This window comes from Pleurodeles waltl, chromosome 5 (genome assembly GCF_031143425.1).
Source record: "Pleurodeles waltl isolate 20211129_DDA chromosome 5, aPleWal1.hap1.20221129, whole genome shotgun sequence".
Classification (NCBI taxonomy): Eukaryota; Metazoa; Chordata; class Amphibia; order Caudata; family Salamandridae; genus Pleurodeles; species Pleurodeles waltl.
The window spans coordinates 1,738,964,994-1,738,979,216 of record NC_090444.1 but is presented as its reverse complement, the minus strand read 5'-3'; the positions used below and the strand labels follow the sequence as shown (position 1 = coordinate 1,738,979,216).

Genomic DNA, 14,223 nt, shown 5'->3' with positions numbered 1-14,223 from the left:
ACATGCACATATACACACCCCCTACACACACACATACACAACGGGGACACATACCCGCACACATACATGCTGACATGCGCACCCGCCGAACTACACACATTGCCCATAGGCACAGCAGCACTCCCCGCCCGCATGCACGCACTCACACACCCCCTCTACACACTCACACGCACACCCCCATGCACGCACACATCACACAACACCCCCCCCACCCCCTCCCCTCACGGACGATCAACTTACTTTGTGCGTTGGTCCTCCGGGAGGTGACAGGAGCCATGGGGAGGTGACCGCCAACAGAAGACCGCCAACAGAAGACCGCCACACAGAAATGTGGGTCGTAATTCTGTGGGCGGTGTTCTGCTGGCGTGGCGGTGGAGGTTGACCAGTCTCCACTTTCCCGCCGACCGCCAGTGTGGCTGCTGGCGGTTTTCCGGCGGAACGCTCCCAGCGGTCAGAATGCGCACAGCGGCATACCGCCGCGGTCGGCGGTCTTCACCGCGGCGGTAACTCGGCGGTCTTGCGAAAAGACCGCCAAGGTCAGAATGAGGGCCTATGTTACAAACCTGTTTCTGAGCTGGAATACAAAGAGAAACTGACTGTCCTCATGCAATTGTATCCAAAAGAAGCCCTGACATAAATCAATGATAGTGAACCACTCAGCCTCACATGGAACCTGAACAGTATTGCAGTTGGATTCAGAACCATGGGGCAACAATGAACAACATTATTTGTTTTTGTGTACAATCCTATATTTATCACTTGGTTTCTGGAGACCCATAATGGGAGAGGTACGAGCATTTCCCTTTATCTCCTTCAAAATTCCCTGTTGTATCATGGATTCAATCACAGGAGTTATCCCAGCAATTGTTTCTGTCGTCAAATTATATTGTGGAGTTCTTGTGAATTCAACATTATGCTTAACAGAAATCCAGACAGATTCTATACCTTTAATCAGTCTGATATCCTTTCCTGTAAAATCCCACACCTAATGTTTGACTGTTTCTCTCAAGTTTGGGGGCAAATCATCAAGTGCTAGCAGTGTCAGAATCATGCAAGAAGGTTCATTTTTCATTAGCTTAGGAATGGCATCCTCATCATCATCATGGGTTTGCATTTCTATTCCTGCTGGAGTGCAAAATTCAACTCTCTTCCGAAGAGATTCACTGGGCTGTGATCACATATGTTAAACATGTGTTTATCCTCAAAAGATCCTATTTTCCCTTTAACTGGGGCAGTTTCTTTAGCAGTCATTTGTTTACTCTCCGGACCAAGAACTTGGGATTGTTTTTCCCAAGAGAGGTAGGTTTGGGACTTCTAGTGTCTCAAAGTAGAATGGGTAGCAGCAGTATCGACCAAGAATGACACGGGATGGCCATCCACTTCACTGTCTATAAATGGTCCACTCTTTTCCACCTATAAGACTGTGCCAAGTACACGGTCTTCCTCGCCTCTCAGGCACTGTCAGCCTGATTGATCGGATCTATTTCACTCACTCAAACTCAACAGGGGAAATTGCTGAAATGTATTATTATACTGCATCAGATTTATTTTCATTCTCAAACACTGAATTCATATTCTGACATGACCAAGCAGTGTTCTGCTGTGGCATCGCAGGTTGAGAGACTTGCATTATTGGAGCTTAGAGCACATTAAAATTTTGACTTCTGGGTCTTTGCACACCCTAAATCTGTTTAGAATTAATATTCTGCAAGGTACACATATGGCATTTTAGACCTGATTAGCTGGATTTAGAAGACATTCCCATTTTCAATGTCGGGCTCTATTGCAGTTGTGACACGGAATTGATCTTTTTGGACTATTTACATCTATCCCTTTTCCCGGATCTATTGGGACTCCTCAACCTCTACCTTGCATGGGATTTTGTGGTTGCTGGCATACACCTTGCATTGTGCCCACACTATTTGCAGCTAGGGACATTTGGCTAATTCTTTGAAGCGCTTTCATGTGAGCATCCATCAGTTTTTCCTTAAGCTTTTTCTGCTTCATCTCTACCTCATCATGGCAGTATTTTGCATAACGTAACATTTCATCAATAGACTTATTCTGCCAACAGATCAAATGTTGCTAGATCATCATGCTTATTTCTGGCCTCAACCCTGTCACAAACATTGACATAAAATGCCCCATATCCTTTGCTTCTAGTGTCTCCATGCCACTGTATTGTTTGAATGCCTGCAATAAACTCTTATAGTAAGCATGGATCGACTCCTTTGATTCTTGAGTCATTCTGTCAATTTTGACCCAATCACCATCCCTAGGAGGCACTTCCCCTTTCAGAAATGTCATGACCTCCGAATATTCTTCATTACCAACGGTAAAGAACCCTTTGTCAATGCATTTCTAGATGGTTCCACCTCAGGCCATTTAACAGCTATTTTACATTCCATCCACAAGTCACTCGAAAACAATCACTCAGAACAACAACAGCAAATAACCTATTCAGATCAATCTACACCACCTGTGAATTTTGAAAAGTCTTTCAACCTGTCATTACCATTCCACTAGCTTCTCTTGTAATTTTGGGAAATCATTGGTGAATGGTGCAAGATCACTCATGCTCGGTTGCACATAACCTCCACCAGGGACATCTTTTAAAGAAAAGCTTGTAATACCTCCCTCTGCTCCAACCAGAGGCGGTTCACCTTGAGGTTTCATAACCTCTTTCTTTTTTGCCCATTTAGTCTACTATATATATAATTCATTCAATTTCTTGATATTCTGAATTAATTCTTTAATCTGAGTTTTCAACTCTTGATTTCTCATTTCCGCAATGTCCTTCCCACTAAAGCACACTCGATAGCTCCTGTTCAGAGCCTTCATCTTTTTGAAAACAACCTCATACTGCTGAGCCAGTTCTGCCAATTCATCATGAACTTGATATGCTTGCTTAGTGATATCCATACACAGAAATGCAAGCTCATCCTTTTGGTAAGTCTCCAATTGTTCTAGGCCAAGATTTCCAACAATGATTGCATCCAACTGTATTGTCAACTTTGCTACACCAAAGTTTTTTCTTTCTGTGCCAATGGAATTGTTTCCTGATTCACTTCTGAACTCGTACTCTCTTTAGACGTGGTACTTCCATTAAAAAAATGTACCCATTCATCTATCTGCTTTGCACTGATAGACTGAGTTACTACAGGGATCTTAGGTGTGGAATTGTTTCCCTGGGCACTGTTCACCAAAATTGAAGGTAGCTGTCATACAGGAGTAGAATGAGTGGGCAACTTCTGATATCTGCCTATTGAAGTGAATCCTAACATATTAATAGTCATGTCTGCACTTGCTGCAGTAGGAGTGCTTGTGTGTGTGTTGGAATTAGAGGAACAAATTCCCAAATATACAAATTATTTGAAGCATACTTGGTCCCCCAACACTAATGGGTACCGCCAAATGGTACATACTTTTTCCGGAACCTTCTGGTTTATACATGGGAACCAGCAGGCCAATAGCTCTTGCTTCAACAGAACCACCAATTGCATCCCGACCCCATATGACATTGTCCACCAATAGCAGCGCAGTACTACACCAACTGACCTATACCAGTGCGGCACCCTGTGACGTAAACCTCTCTCACCACAACAGTCCCCCTACTTTGCAATCTGCACACATGCTTTCTCCGCAACAACATACACACACATAAATTACACAATCTTTGTCTGCTCTAGTAAAATGTATAGTTTCAAACACACTACAAAGTTTGCCATCACTTCTAATGAAACCTCAACCTGCTGGGCATGATCAAGCCCAGTATAGCTTCACTCTATGCATTAAGATACAGTAAACCAGTCGCCTCACATTCACACAGATTAATTCCCTATCTTAACTATGCCATTGACGACGTCTCACAAAGACATAGGGGGGCAATACAACATTGGCGGTAAAAGACGCTTACCGCCGTGCAGAAGACTGCCAGAATACCGCTGCGGCAGCGGAATTCCGCCAAGCTCATTATGACCCACTGCTCGGAATCCGCCAAAATTCAGACACCCACACAAGTCCGCCACACTAAAGGTCAGTGATAAACTGGCGAAAACAAAACCTCCACCGTCACGCCAACAGAAATACGCCCACACTATCACGACACACGAATCCATGCTGCGGTCTTTCAACCGCGGTATTCCATTGGCGGTACACACCGCCGATCTGAAAATACACACACATTTACAAAACACCACCACATTGGAAAATTCAAAATACACACACCTGATACACATACACACACCACTCCCACACACCCATTACAATATAAACCACACACCCACATCACCCACAAACCCCTACAACAAAATTACAGAGAGAAGGCCAGAGAGAGACACTACAAACAACTACCAAGCATCCACAGGCACACAATACCATCGACCACATAACTTCCACGCACCTCACACAACACACCACTAAATATCACCCCACTTATCACTACACACACCACCCCACACATCACCTACACCACCCCATGGCACGGCAAAGACACCCCAGGTTCTCTGAGGAGGAGCTCAGGGTCATGGTGAAGGAAATCGTCCAGGTAGAGCGACAGCTATTCGGATCACAGGTGCAGCACACCTCCATAGCTAGGAAGATGGAGCTATGGTGCAGAATAGTGGACAGGGTTAACGCAGTGGGACAGCACCCAAGAAATAGGGATGACATCAGTGTAGGAGGCTGGCCTGGCTTGTAGTGGGTACCAAGGGGTACTTACACTCTGTACCAGGTCCAGTTATCCCTTATTAGTGTAGAAGAGGTGTTTCTAGCAGCTTAGGCTGATAGAAGGTAGCTATAGCTGAGCAGCTTAGGCTGAACTAGGAGACATGCAAAGCTCCTACTATACCACTGGTGTCATATGCACAATATCCTAAGCGAACACAATACACAGATATACTAAAAATAAAGGTACTTTATTTTTATGACAATATGCCAAAAGTATCTCAGTGAGTACCCTCAGTATGGGGATAGCAAATATACACAAGATATATGTACACATTACCAAAAATATGCAGTAATAGCAAAAGGAAGTAATGCAAGCAGTGTATAGTTACAATAGATTGCAATGGGAGCACATAGGTATAGGGGCAACACAAACCATATACTCCAAAAGTGGAATGCGAATAACGTATGGACCCCAAACCTATGTGAGCTTGTAGAGGGTCGCTAGGACTGTAAGAAAACAGTGAGGGTTAGAAAAATAGCCCACCCCAAGACCCTGAAAAGTAGGTGTAAAGTGCACCTATATTCCCCAGAGAGCACAGAAGTCGTGATAGGGGAATTCTGCAAGAAAGAACAACACCAGCAATGCAACCAAAGTGGATTTCCAGAGGAGAGTACCTGTGGAACAAGGGGACCAAGTCCAAGAATCGCAACAAAGTCGAGATTGTGCATATGCCCAGGAAATGCCAGCTGAGGGTGCAAAGAAGCTGCCACTGGATGGTAGAAGCTGTGGATTCTGCAAGAACAAAGAGGACTAGGAACTTCCCCTTTGGAGGATGGATGTCACACGTTGTGAAGAAGCTAGCAGAGGTGTTCCCACGCAGAAAGACCGCAAACAAGCCTTGCTCGCTGCAAGGGTCGCGGTTAGGGTTTTTGGATGCTGCTGTGGCCCAGGAGGGACCAGGATGTTGCCAATTGTGTGAGGAGATAGAGGGGGCGCCCAGCAAGACAGGGAGCCCTCACAGAAGCAGGCAGCACCTGCAGAAGTGCCGGAACAGGCACTACGATGAAGAGTGAACCGGAGCTCACTCGAAGTCACAAAAGGAGATCCCACGACGCCGGAGGACAACTCAGGAGGTTGTGCACTGCAGGTTATAGTGTCGGGGACCTAGGCTTGGCTGTGTACCAAGGAAATCCTGGAAGAGTGCACAGGAGCCGGAGCAGCTGCAAATCACGCGGTACCCAGCAATGCAGTCTAGCGTGGGGAGGCAAGGACTTACCTCCACCAAACTTGGACTGAAGAGTCACTGGACTGTGGGAGTCACTTGGACAGAGTTGCTGAGTTCCAGGGACCACGCTCATCGTGCTGAGAGGGGACCCAGAGGACCGGTGATGCAGTCTTTTGTTGCATGCGGTTGCAGGGGGAAGATTCCGTCGACCCACTGGATATTTGTTTAGAGATTCTAGTGCAGAGAGGAGGCAGACTACCCCCACAGCATGCACCACCAGTTAAACCGTCGAGAAGGCGGCAGGATCAGCGATACAAGGTTGCAGTAGTCGTCTTTGCTACTTTGTTGCGGTTTTTCAGGCATCCTGAGCAGTCAGCGGTCGATTCCTTTGGCAGAAGGTGAAGAGAGAGATGCAGAGGAACTCTGATGAGCTCTTGCATTCGTTATCTAAAGAATTCCCCAAAGCAGAGACCCTAAATAGCCAGAAAAGGAGGTTTGGCTACCTAGGAATGAGGATAGGCTAGTAACACAGGTATGAGCCTATCAGAAGTAGTCTCTGATGTCACCTGCTGGCACTGGCCACTCAGAGCAGTCCAGTGTGCCAGCAGCACCTCTGTTTCCAAGATGGCAGAGGTCTGGAGCACACTGGAGGAGCTCTGGGCACCTCCCCTGGGAGGTGCAGGTCAGGGGAGTGGTCAGTCCCCTTTCCTTTGTCCAGTTTCGCGCCAGAGCAGGGCTGGGGGATCCCTGAACCGGTGTAGACTGGCTTATGCAGAGATGGGCACCATCTGTGCCCATCAAAGCATTTCCAGAGGCTGGGGAGGCTACTCCTCCCCAGCCCTGACACCTTTTTCCAAAGGGAGAGGGTGTAACACCCTCTCTCTGAGGAAGTCCTTTGTTCTGCCTTCCTGGGCCAATCCTGGCTGGACCCCAGGAGGGCAGAAACCTGTCTGAGGGGTTTGCAGCAGCTGCAGTGAAACCCCGGAAAAGGTAGTGTGGCAGTACCCGGGTCTGTGCTAGAGACTCAGGGGATCATGGAAGTGTCTCCCCAATGCCAGAATCGCATTGGGGTGACAATTCCATGATCTTAGACATGTTACATGGCCATGTTCGGAGTTACCATTGTGACGCTATACATAGGTAGTGACCTATGTATAGTGCATGCGTGTAATGGTGTCCCCGCACTCACAAAGTCCGGGGAATTTGCCCTGAACGATGTGGGGGCACCTTGGCTAGTGCCAGGGTGCCCACACACTAAGTAACTTAGCACCCAACCTTTACCAGGTAAAGGTTAGACATATAGGTGACTTATAAGTTACTTAAGTGCAGTGGTAAATGGCTGTGAAATAACGTGGACGTTATTTCACTCAGGCTGCAGTGGCAGGCCTGTGTAAGAATTGTCAGAGTTCCCTATGGGTGGCAAAAGAAATGCTGCAGCCCATAGGGATCTCCTGGAACCCCAATAATTCCCTAGTATATGGTACTGAGGTACCCAGGTACCATATACTAGGGAATTATAAGGGTGTTCCAGTATGCCAATGTGAATTGGTGAAATTGGTCACTAGCCTGTTAGTGACAATTTGGAAAGCTAAGAGAGAGCATAACCACTGAGGTTCTGGTTAGCAGAGCCTCAGTGAGACAGTTAGTCATCACACAGGGAACACATACATGGCACACTTATGAGCACTGGGGCCCTGGCTGGCAGGGTCCCAGTGACACATACACTAAAACAACATATATACAGTGAAATATGGGGGTAACATGCCAGGCAAGATGGTACTTTCCTACACAACCCCCTCCCCCCAAACGAAGGACAATAAGACTAGCCATGACCTGATGAGTCTTCATTGTCTAAGTGGAAATATCTGGAGAGTCCATCTGCATTGGAGTGGGTACTCCCAGGTCTATGTTCCACTGTATAGTCCATTCCCTGTAGAGATATGGACCACCTCAACAATTTAGGGTTTTCACCTTTCATTTGTTTTAGCCAAAGTAGAGGTTTGTGGTCTGTCTGAACAATGAAGTGAGTGCCAAACAGGTATGGCCTCAACTTCTTCAGTGCCCAGACCACAGCAAAGGCCTCCCTCTCTATGGCAGACCAACGCTTTTCTCTAGGGGTCAACCTCCTGCTGATAAAAGCAACAGGTTGATCCGGCCCTCAGAATTGAGTTGTGATAAGACTGCCCCTACCCCTAATTCAGATGCATCAGTTTGAACAATGAATTTCTTGGAGTAACATGGGCTTTTTAGGACAGGTGCAGTGCACATGGCCTGTTTCAGCTCCTCAAAAGCTTTCTGACAGCTAGCTGTCCACAATACCTTTTTAGGCATTTTCTTAGAAGTGAGGTCATTAAGAGGGGCTGCTATGGAGCCATAGTTCTTTATGAACCTCCTGTAATACCCAGTGAGGTCTAAGAAGGCTCTCACTTGGGTCTGAGTTGTAGGGGGAACCCAATATATGATAGTTTGGATTTTCCCCTGAAGTGGTGCAATCTGTTCTCCACCTACAAGGTGTCCCAGATAAACCACTTTCCCCTGCCCTATCTGGCACTTTGAAGCCTTGATAGTGAGGCCTGCCTTTTGCAGGGCCTCCAAAACTTTCCATAGGTGGACCAGGTGATCATCCCAGGTGGAGCTAAAGCAGCTATATCATCTAGACATGCTGCACTAAAAGCCTCCAACCCTTGCAGGACTGTATTCACCAACCTTTGAAAAGTGTCAGGTGCATTTTTCAAATCAAAGGGCATTAATGTGAATTGGTAGTGCCCTCCAATAGTCGAAAATGCAGTTTTTGCTTTAGCATCCTCTGATAACTTGATCTGCCAATACCCTGCAGTCAAATCAAAGGTGCTTAGATACTTGGCAGATGCCAGTGTATCTATGAGCTCATCTGCCCTGGGTATAGGGTGAGCATCAGTTTTAGTCACCTGGTTGAGACCTCTGTAATCTACACAAAACCTCATTTCTTTCTTTCCATCCTTGGAATGAGGCTTTGGTACAAGCACCACAGGAGAGGCCCATGGGCTTTCAGAATGTTCGACCACTCCCAGTTCAAGCATTTTCTGAACCTCTTGTTTTATGCAGTCCCTGACATGGTCAGGCTGCCTATAGATCTTACTTTTGACAGGCATGCTGTCTCCAGTATCTATAGTGTGCTCACACCAAGAAGTGGTGCCTGGCACAGTAGAAAAGAGTTCAGAAAACTGACCCAGGATATTTATGCAGTGGTCTTTCTGTTCAGCAGTAAGACAATCTGCTACAACTACACCTTCCACTAGAGCATCTTGTTCTGTGGAAGAGAAGAGATCAGGGAGAGGGTCACTCTCTTCTTCCGTCCTTCATCTTTTGCCATGAGCAGGGTGAGATCAGCCCTGTCAAAGTAGGGTTTCAGGCGATTGACATGGAGCACCCTAAGGGGACTCCTGGCAGTGCCCAAGTCAACTAAGTAGGTGACTTCTCCCCTCTTTTTAACAATAATGTGGGGTCCACTCCATTTGTCTTGGAGTGCTCTTGGGGCCACAGGCTCCAAGACCCACACTTTCTGCCCTGGTTGGTACTGAATCAGAGCAGCCTTCTGGTCATGCCATTGCTTTTGGAGCTCTTGGCTGGCCTGAAGGTTTTTGCTGGCCTTTTTCATATACTCAGCCATTCTGGATCTTAGGCCAAGTACATAGTCCACTATGTCTTGCTTACGAGCTTTTAAAGGTTGTTCCCAACCCTCCTTTACAAGTGTTAGAGGACCTCTTACAGGGTGTCCAAATAGGAGTTCAAAGGGGCTGAAGCCCACTCCTTTCTGGGGTACCTCCCTGTAAGCAAAAATGAGGCAAGGTAACAAGACATCCCATCTCCTCCTGAGTTTTTTAGGGAGTCCCATTATCATTCCTTTGAGAGTTTTGTTAAACCTCTCAACCAGTCCATTTGTTTGTGGATGATAAGGTGTGGTGAATTTGTATGTTACACCACATTCCTTCCACATGGCCTTTAAGTATGCAGACATAAAGTTGCTACCCCCGTCTGATACCACCTCTTTTGGGAAACCAACCCTGGAAAAGATTCCCAGGAGGGCTTTTGCCACTGCAGGAGCTGTAGTGGTCCTTAGAGGAATTGCTTCAGGATATCTTGTGGCATGGTCCACTACCACCAAGATAAACCTATTGCCTGAAGCAGTAGGAGGGTTAAGGGGGCCAACTATGTCAACCCCTACCCTTTCAAAGGGAACCCCAACCACAGGCAGTGGAATAAGGGGAGCCTTTGGGGTGCCACCAGTCTTGCCACTGGCTTGACAGGTGACACAGGACTTACAAAAATCTTTTGTGTCCTCTGACATCCTAGGCCAATGAAACAGGGGGACAAGCCTTTCCCATGTTTTAATTTGCCCTAGATGTCCAGCTAAGGGAATGTTGTGGGCTAGAGTTAGGAGGAACTCTCTGTATTGCAGGGGAATGACCAATCTCCTGGCTGCTCCAGGTTTAGGGTCCCTTGCCTCTGTATACAAGAGGTTGTCCTCCCAGTAAACTCTATGTGAGTCACTGACATCCCCATTTTGCTGTTTGACAGCTTGCTGTCTTAGACCCTCTAATGTGGGACAGGTTTGCAGTGCCACACTCAGCTCCTCCCTAGCAGGCCCCCCTCCACCCAAAAGCTCAGCAGTGTCTGCTTCCAGCTCCTCTGGTGAAGTTTCTGCACAGGGGGGAAATTCTTCTTACTCAGAAGTTGAATCATCTGTAGAGGGAGGGATAGTAGGTAGGGATTTACCTTTACTAACCCTAGCTTTAGGGAGCACTTGGTCCATTGTTCCAGGATCCAAGTCACCCTGTCCTTTTTGCTTTTTGGCCTGAGACCTGGTTAAAGCAAAAATATGCACAGGAATGCCCAGCATTGCTGATTGAGCCTCCAACTCCACTTCTGCCCAAGCTGATGTCTCTAAATCGTTCCCTAGTAGACAGTCTACAGGTCAATCTGAGGCAACCACAACTTTCTTTGGACCAGTAACCCCCCCCCACCCAGTTGAGATTTACAACAGCCATGGGGTGGCTAAGAGTGTTGTTATGAGCATCAGTCACTTGGTACTGGTGACCAAGTAGGTGTTGTTCAGGGTGTACCAGTTTCTCTATTACCATGGTAACACTGGCACCTGTGTCCCTGTAGGCCTGAACCTCAACATCATTTATTAGGGGAAGTTGCTTGTACTTATCCATATTAAGGGGACAAGCAACCAAGGTGGCCAAATCAATGGCACCTTCAGAGACTAGCACAGCCTCTGTGGTCTCCCTAACAAGACCAACCCCAACTAAATTACCAAAAGTGAGCCCAGCTACTCCCTTGGATTGGCTATTAGTAGGTTTGCTCCCACTACCACTGCTATTACTAGGGGCACTAGGTGTAGCAGTAGGGGTTGTGGTAGTGGGAGGCTTGGTGCTTTTCTTTGGACAACTGGCATCAGTTGTCCCATGGCCTTTTACTTTACATAAATAGCACCATGGTTTCTTTACTTGATTAGAAGAGGATTTGGACCCACCACCCCCACCAGAGTGTTTTTGTGGGCCTGATGAAGACTCATTTTTAGATTTGTCCCCACCCTTGTCTGAAGACTTACCATCCTTCTTCTTGACATCCTTGTCACCCCCTGTATGAACTTTTCTGTTCACTCTTGTTCTGACCCATTTGTCTGCCTTCTTTCCCAATTCTTGGAGAGGTCAGATCTGAGTCCACTAGATATTGGTGTAACAAATCAGACACACAGTTATTCAGAATATGCTCTCTCAGGATCAGATTATACAGGCTTTCATAGTCAGAAACTTTACTGCCATGTAACCACCCCTCCAAGGCCTTCACTGAATAGTCAACAAAGTCTACCCAGTCTTGTGAGGACTCTTTTCTGGTTTCTCTGAACTTAATCCTGTATTGTTCAGTGGTTAAGCCAAATCCATCCAAGAGCGCATTCTTCAAAACTGTAAAATTATTGGCATCACTTTCCTTCAGAGTAAGGAGCCTATCCCTACCTTTTCCACTGAAAGATAGCCATAGGATAGCAGCCCACTGCCTTTGAGGGACCCCCTGTATAACACAGGCCCTCTCAAGTGCAGCAAACCACTTGTTAATGTCATCCCCCTCCTTGTAAGGGGGAACTATCTTATGCAGATTCCTAGAATCATGCTCTTTCACAGGATTACTATCTGTAATGCTGCTGCTGCACCATGGGGTCCTAACCCCAACATCTGTCTTTCTTTTTCTAAGTCTAAAGATTCCCTGTCTAGAGCCAGCTGTTGCTGTTTAAGCTTCAGCCTGGACTCTTCCACTCTCAATCTATTGAGCTCCCTTTCTAACATTCTGTCATCACGGTGGGTGGGTTGTGCATGCTTTGACACAGAAGAATGGTGTGAATGAACAGAGGGAGAATTGTCCCTAACAGTTGGCACTCTAACAATTTGACCTGCAGGAATGACATCCCTAGTGTGATGAGAGCTCACATTAGTACCAGTTATGCTAGGTGGTCTGCTAAGGGGCAAGTTGGAAAGAATACCATCTAACATTCTTACTGGGGCTACCCCAGAATCAGAGTGTGAACCATCTGCTAACTTCTCAACTGATGTGCCAGCTAAGGCCTTATCATTTTCAATGATCATGTTAATCAACAATTCTCTAGAGGGATTCTTCCCTACCCCTAAACCTCTATCAATGCAGAGACTCCTTACACCTTTCCAACTAAGGTGGTCATAAGCAGAGCTGACCAGATCAAGAGTAGGACCTGTACCAGACATGAGAGAAAAAGGTTTAGGGACAGATAAAGAAAGAAAAAGTTTCAGAACTGTTTAAGGAAACAGAAAACAAACTTTTTCAACTTTTTAGAAACTTTTTAAAAGTTTAGAGGTACTTTTCAGCACTTAGCAAATAGAGTAAGAGAAGAAAAGCAAAACTTTTTGGTTAGGTGTACATACACTGAACTTGTTTTGTATATTTTTCTCTTATGAAAAGTACAAAATGACAAAGTGGTAAGTAGTTGCAAGTACGTATCCCACCGCTGCACAACCAATGTAGGAGGCTGGCCTGGCTTGTAGTGGGTACCAAGGGGTACTTACACTCTGTACTAGGTCCAGTTATCCCTTATTAGTGTAGAAGAGGTGTTTCTATCAGATTAGGCTGATAGAAGGTAGCTATAGCTGAGCAGCTTAGGCTAAAGTAGGAGACATGTAAAGCTCCTACTATACCACTGGTGTCATATGCACAATATCCTAAGAGAACACAATACACAGATATACTAAAAATAAAGGTACTTTATTTTTATGACAATATGCCAAAAGTATCTCAGTGAGTACCCTCAGTATGCGGATAGCAAATATACACAAGATATATGTACACAATACCAAAAATATGCAGTAATAGCAAAAGGAAGTAATGCAAGCAGTGTATAGTTACAATAGATTGCAATGTGAGCACATAGGTATAGGGGCAACACAAACCATATACTCCAAAAGTGGAATGCGAATAACGTATGGACCCCAAACCTATGTGAGCTTGTAGAGGGTCGCTGGGACTGTAAGAAAACAGTGAGGGTTAGAAAAATAGCCCACCGCAAGACCCTGAAAAGTAGGTGTAAAGTGCACCTATATTCCCCAGAGAGCACAGAAGTCGTGATAGGGGAATTCAGCAAGAAAGAACAACACCAGCAATGCAACCAAAGTGGATTTCCAGATGAGAGTACCTGTGGAACAAGGGGACCAAGTCCAAGAATCGCGACAAAGTCGAGATTGGGCAGATGCCCAGGAAATGCCAGCTGAGGGTGCAAAGAAGCTGCCACCAGATGGTAGAAGCTGTGGATTCTGCAAGAACGAAGAGGACTAGGAACTTCCCCTTTGGAGGATGGATGTCCCACGTCGTGAAGAAGCTTGCAGAGGTGTTCCCATGCAGAAAGACCACAAACAAGCCTTGCTAGCTGCAAGGGTTGCTGTTATGGTTTTTGGATGCTGCTGTGGCCCAGGAGGGACCAGGATGTCGCCAATTGCGTGAGGAGACAGAGGGGGCGCCCAGCAAGACAGGGAGCTCTCACAGAAGCAGGCAGCACCCGCAGAAGTGCCAGAACAGGCACTACGAAGAAGAGTGAACCAGAGCTCACTCGAAATCACAAAAGGAGATCCCACGATGCCGGAGGACAACTCAGGAGGTTGTGCACTGCAGGTTAGAGTGTCGGGGACCCAGGCTTGGCTGTGCACCAAGGAAATCCTGGAAGAGTGCACAGGAGCCGGAGCAGCTGCAAATCACGCGGTACCCAGCAATGCAGTCTAGCGTGGGGAGGCAAGGACTTACCTCCACCAAACTTGGACTGAAGAGT

At 46.5% G+C, this 14,223-nt stretch overlaps 1 protein-coding gene across 1 annotated transcript in view; it reads left to right on the top strand.

The window, feature by feature from the left end:
• The window catches only part of LOC138297428 (cysteine-rich venom protein-like), a 641,907-nt gene that overhangs the window by 183,854 nt on the left and 443,830 nt on the right, over positions 1 to 14,223 (top strand). The window lies entirely within an intron of this gene.